The sequence below is a fragment of the Penaeus chinensis genome, chromosome 27, assembly GCF_019202785.1.
Source record: "Penaeus chinensis breed Huanghai No. 1 chromosome 27, ASM1920278v2, whole genome shotgun sequence".
In the NCBI taxonomy this organism is placed as follows: Eukaryota; Metazoa; Arthropoda; class Malacostraca; order Decapoda; family Penaeidae; genus Penaeus; species Penaeus chinensis.
The window spans coordinates 22,297,742-22,307,741 of record NC_061845.1 but is presented as its reverse complement, the minus strand read 5'-3'; the positions used below and the strand labels follow the sequence as shown (position 1 = coordinate 22,307,741).

Genomic DNA, 10,000 nt, shown 5'->3' with positions numbered 1-10,000 from the left:
TTTATATATGTCATAGCATTTACAATCAAATTATAATATATAATACATACTAGAGAAAGGCATGCACAATACAGTGATTCATGTATAATACTTAGAGTAACATTAACTGAGCCTATTTGGAGTTCTTGGCTCTCAAATAAAGAGGGTAGAAAGGGTGAGAGGGAAGGCTAGAAAACGTGAGAGGAAATGGAAATATGTTAAGAAGGAAGAAAATCAGGGTGAGAGAAAGGGGGGAGATGGTAAAATAAAGAAAATGGGGGTAAGAAGAAAGAGACAGAGAAAGAGGGAAGGGAAAGAAGGTAAGAGAGAAGGGAGAGAGGGTAAATAAGATGGTCGACAACGTATGAGGGAATAGTAGCCAGGGAATAGTATCTATCATGGAGCAGGAAACGAGCATATAAACCCGTCGACGTCGTAGAGCTCTTGTAATGAGAGGGGCGCTGCCACCGCGGGAATCAGAGCGACTCGGCCTTCAACTGCGCCTCCCTGAATACACCCCGCGCTGACGCTCAGATTAAAACCTCGCAAGTCGAGATTCACGCTTGGCTGACCCGACATATAAGTATTTTTCGTCGACTTCCTCCTCTCTCGCCCAGGGTACTGCTTCATATAAAGTCGTCTGGTTGTTGTTGGCCCCAGGGATGTCTTTTTGTGGTTTGTTATTAGTGTTTGAAGTCATTTTCTTTCGCTATTGCATATAGGCAGCTGTTACTCTTGTGTTTGTTTCTTCTTACTCTCAACTTCATCAGCAAACCTGTCTTCTTTGTTATTATTTTAAGTTGCGTGCTCTGATGAGGATAACAGTTTCGCAAGATAAGAGCCCACGGTTTAAATATAGTAGGAAGATAAACGCGAATAAGAAAAACGGCAATAGAAGACCAAATCATAGTTTAAAAAATCCTCTTGCTTATTTTTGCAGCAATGCAAAGCTGCAATACCTCATCCATCATACACGCCACGTCTCACACAACCTGTCCCTTCCACCCGTGATTGACCTGAAATGCGACCGAAAATGGTTGAATGGAGAAACCCACTCCGCTAACAGATGTAAGGTCAGAGGTTACGTGCAAGCCAGGTCCCCAGCTGACTTGTTGTTTGGACGAAATTTCCGCAAGTAAACTTTTAACTAGCTGGATCCGCGACGCACCCCTTCTACTGTTGTGCCCCAGTTCTGCATTTTATTATATTTTTCTTTCTATTCTTCCCCCTTTTTGCAGCTGCCTACCCCTTTTGTCAATAATTTTGTTATTTCGACTGCTAATGTTACTTCAATTGGTTGATTTAATTCTGCTATTGCTATCATGAACATTAACCTCCGTTGCTGTTGTTACTAGCAACAATCACAAAAACATACGAACAATAATACCAGCTTTTATGTCCCTAATAATATTACAACTATATACTATAATGGCACTACCTTTAATTTCAAATAAACCACCAACGTTTGTTGAGCTTAGTAACGGCAAAATAATTTTAAAACGATATTCGGACATCGTTTTAAAATGAAGAATGCATTCGAAATATTTTCCTTATAGCATTCCTATTTAATTAGTTTCCACATAATCATAATCTAAATTATGTGACTGTCAAAAATAATAGGATTTTTCGGCTTTCTGTCGTTAAACTGTGAAACGTGTCCACTGCAGACGAATATGGTCAATGGTATTGGCACTTCATATATACCGTTATATGAGGCGGAACACTTTTTTTCCAAGTTTCACAAACCGTTTTTGATTCATTAGGAAAGAGTATTTAGAATGTTTATTTCATTTCGTGGACAAACAGGAATGATCATAATTACCACATTGGAGCTTAATTCGAAGAGATTTTGACAGATTTTAAAAGGTCAGAAGGGGAATCTCCATTCACACGAACTATTTTGGAGTTAAATGACTTTCGGATTATTGCACGATGTCACCAGGTATGGATACACGCGATTTCAACAGCTAAAGTGCTCGAAATGTTCACTTACCGTAATTTGTGTCCATTTGTGTGCAATCGTGTGCCTCTAGTTGCTATTCCAAAGCCTCCTTGACCATTTGCATATCATTATGTTACACGAGTTTTTGCCGAAATTCTGGCGTTAGTTCCGTGGATTTCTTTGCTATTTCTTTTCCTTCCTCCTCCTTTCTTCTTTTCTTCCTCTTTTTTCTCTCTTCTTTCTGTTTCAGTATATATAAAAAAAAAAAAACTTATGTAACGTTTAACATCTCATCGCATATTATTTCAATTTACATAAGACTCATAAGGAGAAAATAAGTAAATATAAAACAGAAAAAAAACAAAAAAAAAAAAAAAATCCACAACAGTAAAACGTTTATTTAAGAAACCGTAATCAAACACATTGTTCAATTCACCCGGTCATTAACAGCATGCAGGCGTCAACTCTAAACTGAACAAAGAACAGCTTTTGCAAGACTGGCGTTCCGTGTCACTCGCTGTATTAAAGTTGCACTAGAACAACTAGACGCTGAAGTTATGACATATAGACCTCTTTGTCTTTCATCCCTCGCTCGGCGGCTGCTCTGGGCCCTCTTGCCAGGCTTGTTTTTGTAGCTCCTTCTCTGTATCTGTGTTCTCCTCTTAACTCTTATCGAGAAAAGGTGTGATTTTTTTTCTTGGTTTGACTAAAACGTCGGTTTGTGCATTTAGGTATTTACATATAAATATAATATGTATTTATATGTGTTTATATGTGTGTGTGTGTGTGTGTGTGTGTGTGCGTACGTGTGCGTACGTGTGCGTGTGCGTGTGCGTGTGCGTGTGCGTGTACGTGTGCGTGTGCATGTGCGCGTGCGCGCGCGCGCACGCGCGTGTGTGTGTGTGAGTGTGTGTGTGTGTGTGTGTGTGTGTGTGTGTGTGTGTGTGTGTGTGTGTGTGTGTGTGTGTGTGTGTGTGTGCGTGTATGTATATGTGTGTGTGTGTGTGTACATACATATATTTCTTTGTCATAGTGTACACTCTCCATTTAACCTTTGCTTTGCCGTTAAGTTCAACAAAAGCGGCGACTTTATCTGGCAGTATTGTACAATAGCATTAATTGAATTTGATGTGGTTACGAATAAATATGTATATTACATAAAATGGCATGCGCACGCTCTTGTGTTCAATGACAAATTGTTTTCTTTCATATAATACAATATATAAGTAAATATTGATAGACAGAGAGAGAGAGAGAGAGAGAGAAAGTGAATAATTTAACGAGGCAGACACAACAAATAAATTCATTGTAATTTGTCACACTGCACAGAAGATATTTCATATGCTTTATATTCTAGTTGACAAACATATAAGCTTATGCGGCGGCTGAAAAACGGTCGTAACAGGAGAATCCTAAATATTGTGTTTCCAAATTTTATGAACCACGGCATAATGGGTAGCAAGTGGAAACGTTATAGCAACATTTGATTTTGGTTATAATGGTTAAAACTAGGGTGGGAACATGTGTAATGCTAAAGAACGGCGACTAAAAAAAAAAAAAAAAAAAAAAAAAAAAAAAACATGAAGACTGGAAATGAGTTTTCTTTCCATTTTTATGAATTGCGAGTTATGCAAAAGCTAATAATGAAAATCGAAGAATTTAAAATGCATTTTCGCGTATATGTATATATGTGTTTGTGTGTGTGAGTATAAATGAGTGTGTATGTTTATATGTGCGTGTGTGTGTGTTTGTGTGTATATAAATATATATATATATATATATATATATATATATATATATATATATATATATATATATATATATATATATATATATGTATATATATATATATATGTATATATATATAGATAGATAGATATAGATATAGCTATATGTGTGTGTGTGTGTGTGTGTGTGTATGTGTGTATGTGTGTACATATGTGTATGTGTATGTATATATATATATATATATATATATATATATATATATATATATATATATATATACATATATATATTATTCCTCTGTGTATGACCAATACATTTCTGAACCCGATAGATAAGCGGCAACAAACAAAAACAATAACACAGCCTGAAAGTCTCGCATAGGAAGAGGATCCGGAGGGAGAGGTTCGGCAGGTATATTGACCCAGGTGCGTGGGCGAGCAAGGTCAGACGAGGTCGTGGAGTCTGCAGAGGAGATAACACACACCTTGCAGAGGGTCAGGTCACGCCCCCTGCGGCACTGAGCCCTATCTCCCAACCCTCTGCTCGTGTCAGTCCGCCCATGCCTCGAGGTAGATCAGATATAACCGTGAAAGTGTTATTCTAGAGTGGGTGGTGGAGGCGTTTTTCGGTTCAGATTTATCGGTACTTGTGAAAATGGGTGTCTATTTTTTTTGTATGTTTCTCTCGTCTTCTTGCTAATTTTCTCTTCTCTTTATCCTCTCTCTCTCTCTCTCTCTCTCTCTCTCTCTCTCTCTCTCTCTCTCTCTCTCTCTCTCTCTCTCTCTCTCTCCCTCTCTCTCTCTTCCAACCATCTTTCTATTTCTATCTATCTATCTATCTATACCGTTCTCCTTACCTAGCCTTTCCATCTCCCTGTTTCTCCTTGCCCCCCCATCTTCTCCTCCTCTTCCTTTTCTCTCCTCATTTCTCTCTCTCTCCCTCTCTCCGTCGCACTCTCTCCCTCACAGCTGCCTCCGCGCATCCGCATTGCCTTCCTTTAATTCTGAATTATACTGACACACTGCCTCACCCATCGAGTGTTTGGGAAATCGTTTGGCATAAAATCAAGCAGATATAACACGCTGTGTCCTCGGATTCCTGTACTTGAAGTTCATCGATTTCTGGGTCGATTCCCGTTGTTCGGAATGTATGTGGAAGGTATCTCTCTCTGGATCTTATATATGAGGTCTTATCATGTTACTGCTGTTTCTTATAAGACCAGGGTAGGTGGTATGTGGAATGTGGAATGGTAGGGTGAATGACAAGAGATTCGTATAACTCAAATTAATAAGTAGATATGTGGTTGACTGTGTAAACCACGAGAGAAAGAAAAACATGCAAGAAAAAATGTATTTCATTCCTTTGCAGTCTTACGTGCACAGGATGCTGGATTCATGCGTATCTGTTTGGTAATGGGAAATACATTTCCCTGCTTTTATCATCAGCTGATACCGAATGCAAGTAAACGAAGTCAGTTTACATGCAAATAGGAAGAAATGAATGAAATAATGCATTATTTTTTCGAACATTTTCTAAACAATATTGCAGAATTTTTCCTCAAAGGTTATCAGAGCGATTCTTCATCGGAAACACTTCCCTCCCGATGTGTGTCAAGAACTCTTTGTCGTCCGGTCGATATTCTCATATCAACTTCTCATTTTGATTTATAACTTGTTAGTTTTAATTAGTTTTTCATTTTAAAATATAGGTTAATTATTATGTGAACTATAATTACACATCGGCACTGCCATCAGCAAGCAATGAACATGTAATTAAAAGGGAAGAGAATGAGGCCGTCAACCCTTCAGTAATTATATGTAAATTACGGTTGTATGTAAATTGCTTGATTTTGAATATCTCTGTGATAACTAGCGTGTCAAAGGTGTTTGTGATATCCCGCGGGCGTCGCACCATGATGGGCTGTGCTAGTTTTGCGAAGCCACTTTAATATCAACTCTACATTGTTAACGTTATCATAAACTTAATCATTAACAGTTTAATACAAATTCGAAAAAAAGGAATTAACGATTAGAGAGGACAGAGAGGATTTCGGGATCCACCGCCGTAGTGGTTTTCAATACTCGAGCTGCTTTTGACAGATAAGATTCGGTCTCCGGGTGATATCTACAGAGTTATCTTTCTGCCCGAGTAAGAGACGCTTCATATTTCATAGGTCGTTATGGCCGCTTATTTCGGGATTTTTGGTCTGTGTTTATGGGTCGTTTCTCGGTTTGATGGATTGGGGACATTTAATTGAGGAAGGTGAAGTTTATCAGACATTGATTTTATTAGATGAGATTATTGTAAGGTGGAATGTAGAAGTGCGGTAATCAAGATTACTGTTTGGAGTCGCGCGAATATATAGGGATAAAATAAGTGAATAAAAACAGGTAAAAATGTGTGTTTACACACAAACACACACAAACACACTCATGCACACACACACACACACACACACACACACACACACACACACACACACACACACACATATATATATATATATATATATATATATATATATATATATATATATATATATGTATGTATATATATATATATATATATATATATATATATATATATATATATCACATAAATATCTGGATATGTCGCGATGAAATAAGAAATTAAGATGTAATGGAGAAATAATGAAGAACAAGACAAAAAAAAGTACATGAAGAAAAAGAAAAAGATAAGAACAAGAACAAGAATAAGAAGAAATAATATAAATAACGAAACAAATAAAGATCAGTCAGCGGCGACCACGGAGGCATCTGCGGAAACTGATAGACAGGAAGATGTTCTCTCCCGGCCTTCTGGACGCGCGAGGGAAGGCTCATCGGGCAGGGTAATAGGTGACAGGGAGGATTAGGCGGCAAAGGGGACCGGGGATGCCAGGCGCCAGAGGGTGATACGTCATTACCGCAGACGCCTCTTCCATGCTACTTAACACCTCCGTAACACGAACACCCACTTACCAGTCGAACAGTCAAAAAATCACGTTAGCGACACATGAACCCACTGCATAAGAGAGAAAATTTGTCGTCAGCAAACCACACTCAAGAGAACGGCCCTCGGACCTCGCAGCGTAGAGCCTGCAGAAGTTTTGTCACTCCGCCAGGAACACCAAACTGTGGGTTGCCACGTCCTGTAATCTCCGCGGCGTCGAGGGCTGTTGCGAAACATCTCTTTCCTCCAGGAGAGGCTACGTGACCTTTCTCTTAATTAGCATCTGTTCTCCCAAGAGTCGAGGATCTGTCGAGTTAGCGGACGCCGTCACTCGCGCTCGACTTGGCCACGCGCGTGAGACGAGATTGGGTAACAGAGGGAGGGGCGGGGAAAAGGATGAGTGATGTGCACCGCCCGTCGATTAATGGAGGGGGAGGCCGGAATTAGTTACGGTGTGATTTTCAATGATTTGTTTCCCTTTTCTATGTGTGGAAATGATTGACGTGGGGGATATTTTGTCTTGGTGTAGGTTTTCATGAATGTTATAATGTTTTTGGGTACGTTTGATGGAATTAGTACACAAGTACATTTATGTGCTAATGAGCACTCAACTAACTAAACTCGTTTATATTATCTGCACACTTACCCCTCCCTTTCCACACCCGGCCCCCGATATACAGTTACTCCCCCACAAACACACACACGCACAAATATATATAGACTTAAATAAATCAACTCAAAACACTATTATCCGACCTTAAAATATCACCACATAAGCCACACACTAGACTCCCAAGAATGTGCTTACCCGATGCCCAGGTAATGTGCATGGTCCTCCTTGCCATTTGGACGTCGATGACTCGCGTATTGGATATCCATACTGTTGCCCTGGATAAAAAGAGGGTCTAGGTCGCGAATCCTATTCAGGAATAAGGGGTTCGATTCACTCGGGTGAGCGGAGAGTTGCTGCATGCAGATACAAGCGAAGGCATATATACACAGAGACACGCGTGTTCAAACGCACACACGCATACTTAGAGATAGAAAGAGAGAGAGAGAGAGACAGACAGACAGACAGACAGACAGACAGACAGACAGACAGACAGACAGACAGACAGACAGACAGACAGACAGACAGACAGCAGACAGACAGACAGACATAGAGAGGGGGGGGGCGGAAAGTGAGAGAAGGGGAAACACAGATAGAGAGACCCGAATACATACAAACACACATACACACATAACCCTCTCCCAAGACCTCCCAAGGGATCGCTCAGTCCTTTCTCCTTCCTCGTGACTCCCCTTATTGCTCAGCGGCGTAACGTCAAGCAAAGAGATGAAATTACGACGTTTATCAAGATTCGGGATCATGATTTGTCCGTCAGCTTTTGGGAGACGAAGAGGAGAGGGGGGAGGGAGGGGAAGGGCAAGGATGGGAGAAGAGGGAGGGGGAAGGGAAAGATAGGAGAGGAAAGGAGGGAGAGAAAGAGGAAGGATGGGAGGGTAAGAGAGAAAGGACAAGAGTGAAAGGAGTAGAAGGGGAGAGAAATGATAAAGGGGGGGGGGGGAGAAAGGGTAAGAGGAGGGAGAGGAAGGGAGAGTAAGGGATTAGAGGGGGGGGCGGAAGAATCGTAATGGAAAAAGGAAAGGGGGGAAAGGGAAGGCTGAAGAGGGAATGCAAAGGAGAAAAGACAGAATGAAATGAGAAGAGTAGGGGAAAGACTGAGAGAGAAGACGAGCGTTTATGGGAGAAAGGAAAGTAGGGAGGAAGAAGAAGGGGAAAAGGAAAGAATGAGCATGTAAGTTAGTAAGACGGAAGGAAATGAAGGGGACGGAGATAAGTAAGAAGGAAGAAGGAGAGGTCGAAGGAGGATGGGGGGGGGGGGGGAGAGAAGCAGGTGAAGGGGCGATAGGGAAATAGAGGTTAGGGGGGCGGGGTAAGGGAAGAGTAGGGACAGTGCCCTTGCCCCTTATCGCTCTCATGCCCTGAGGTGGTGCGATACAGAAGCGGTGCCACGAACTGCTTCCTGCAAATGCTGCCTTTGTTTATCGTCCTCTGATTGCATTTCTTTATTTCTTTCTCTTCTTCTTCTTCTTCTTCTTCGTCTTCTTTCTTTTTCTTGCTATCAAAACTTTAGTCTTCCTGAATTGGATGTCTGTCAATTTTTTTTATTTTTTATTTCGTTGTCTTTCCTTTCTTTTCTTTAGTTTTCTCTCTTTTTTATTTTCCCTTATCTCCCTCTTCTTTTCTTTTCTCTTATCTTCTTTTTTTCATTTCCTTTGATTTCCTTTTTCTTTTTCTTTTTTTGTTTTCCTTTGTCTGATTACTGGTCTTGGAGATGATTCTCTTCTGTTATTTGAACACAGAGGATTCATTAGTCCATCTGACGCGATCATTATTTAGGTAATTAATGATTAATGATGGGCTGATAAGTATATTATAGCTGTGCCGATAACACTCATATTCTCTCTACCTGCCTGTCTATCTTTCTGTCAGTCTGTCTTTTTCAGTGTCTCTGTCTGTCTCTCTCTCTCTCTCTCTCTCTCTCTCTCTCTCTCTCTCTCTCTCTCTCTCTCTCTCTCTCTCTCTCTCTCTCTCTCTCTCTTCTCTCTCTCTCTCTCTCTCTCTCTCTCTCTCTCTCTCTCTCTCTCTCTCTCTCTCTCTCTCTCTCTCTCTCTCTCTCTCTCTCTCTCTCTCTCTCTCTCTCTCTCTCTCTCTCTCTCTCTCTCTCTCTCTCTCTCTCTCTCTCTCTCTCTCTCTCTCTCTCTCTCTCTCTCCCTCTCTATCTCTATCTCTCGCTCTCTCTCACTCTCCCTTTCTTTCTCTCTCTCATTCTTTTTATATCTCTCGCTCTCTCTCACTCTCCCTTTCTTTCTCTATATCTGTATAAACACTTCCCTCCACCCTTGAAATATATACAATAGAAACTCGGAAATATAGATTATACCCAACAAGGCAAATATTACGATACTCAAAGAGAAAGAGACATAGATATAGTCACATATGCTCTTACCACCCTTTTTCTGAACATGCATATCCGTCCACATAACTTCTAGTGTCATTTCCAATGGTTAGTTATATTCAGGTTTATTATATATATATATATATATATATATATATATATATATATATATATATAAATGATAGTAATAGATTATTAAAGAAGCACTGGTCGATGGTGCAAATTTCCTCTCGTTCATGAGACTTTTCATTTTTTCTCTCCTTTTCCTTTAAAAAAAAGAAAGAAAAAAAAGGTGATTTCATTATTTCATCGAAGACAATGATAGGGAATGAAAGGCAAGGTGGGGGGGGGGGGGAAGAGGCTTAGGGGGGAGGGGGATGGTTTAAGGGGGAGGGGTGGAAGCAAGGTATCCGCGATGGGTTGGGGTTGGGGGGGG

The 10,000-nt window shown here is 40.4% G+C and overlaps 1 protein-coding gene across 4 annotated transcripts in view; it reads left to right on the top strand.

The window, feature by feature from the left end:
- LOC125039406 overlaps positions 1 to 10,000 on the top strand; it is a 471,503-nt gene that overhangs the window by 284,037 nt on the left and 177,466 nt on the right. The gene's annotated exons all lie outside the window — the stretch shown is intronic.